This window comes from Chlorocebus sabaeus, chromosome X (genome assembly GCF_047675955.1).
Source record: "Chlorocebus sabaeus isolate Y175 chromosome X, mChlSab1.0.hap1, whole genome shotgun sequence".
In the NCBI taxonomy this organism is placed as follows: Eukaryota; Metazoa; Chordata; class Mammalia; order Primates; family Cercopithecidae; genus Chlorocebus; species Chlorocebus sabaeus.
In genome coordinates, this window is record NC_132933.1 from 149,357,856 (window position 1) to 149,358,450 (window position 595).

At 43.7% G+C, this 595-nt stretch overlaps 1 non-coding gene across 1 annotated transcript; it reads left to right on the forward strand.

The window, feature by feature from the left end:
* Nucleotides 1-205: 205 nt before the first annotated feature.
* On the forward strand, nucleotides 206-339 carry LOC119620043 (small nucleolar RNA SNORA48). The gene has a single exon (XR_005236438.1). It is a non-coding gene; the product is annotated as a small nucleolar RNA SNORA48 (small nucleolar RNA).
* The last annotated feature ends 256 nt before the right edge of the window (nucleotides 340-595 follow it).

Here is a 595-nt window from a genome sequence, read left to right on the forward strand (position 1 = left end):
GCAGGTGTGCTTTTTACTATTAAAATGAGAAAAGGGTCAGTTTGAGGACCAGTAACATCCCTATGAGCCAATCACCTCTCTCCAGGCCCCACCTCCAAAACTGGGGAATACAATTTGACATGAGATTTGGTGGGAACACAGATCCAAACCCTATCTCTGACTCTCCTTGAGTGCCCTTCTGATTTGCCCTAAGAAGCTCATTTTATGTCCCTGACCTGAGTAGACTGGCATCTGGTTGGTGGTGCCCATCTCATATCACCAGGGACAAAGCAACCCTTTGTTCATCCCAGCTTGGCTTCTCATCTGTGCCTATGCCTGGTTCATGCCTTGGACACATTTAGAAAAAAAAAAAAAAGTAAAGCTCATTTTAAGGGATAACAGCATGGCAGAAAAAGCGGCAAATAAATGGGGAATTGGACCACCTGTGTAGAATAACCAGCGTAGACTTGTGTACAAAATTAGAGTTTGCATAAGGCAATCAATCATGAAGCCACACACACATGTCCCCAACAAGTGAGGATGACACATGAAAAAGTGACTCTTCCAAATCCTTCGGAAAAATATGATTCAGAATCCCTCTTCAGAAGTCACTGGT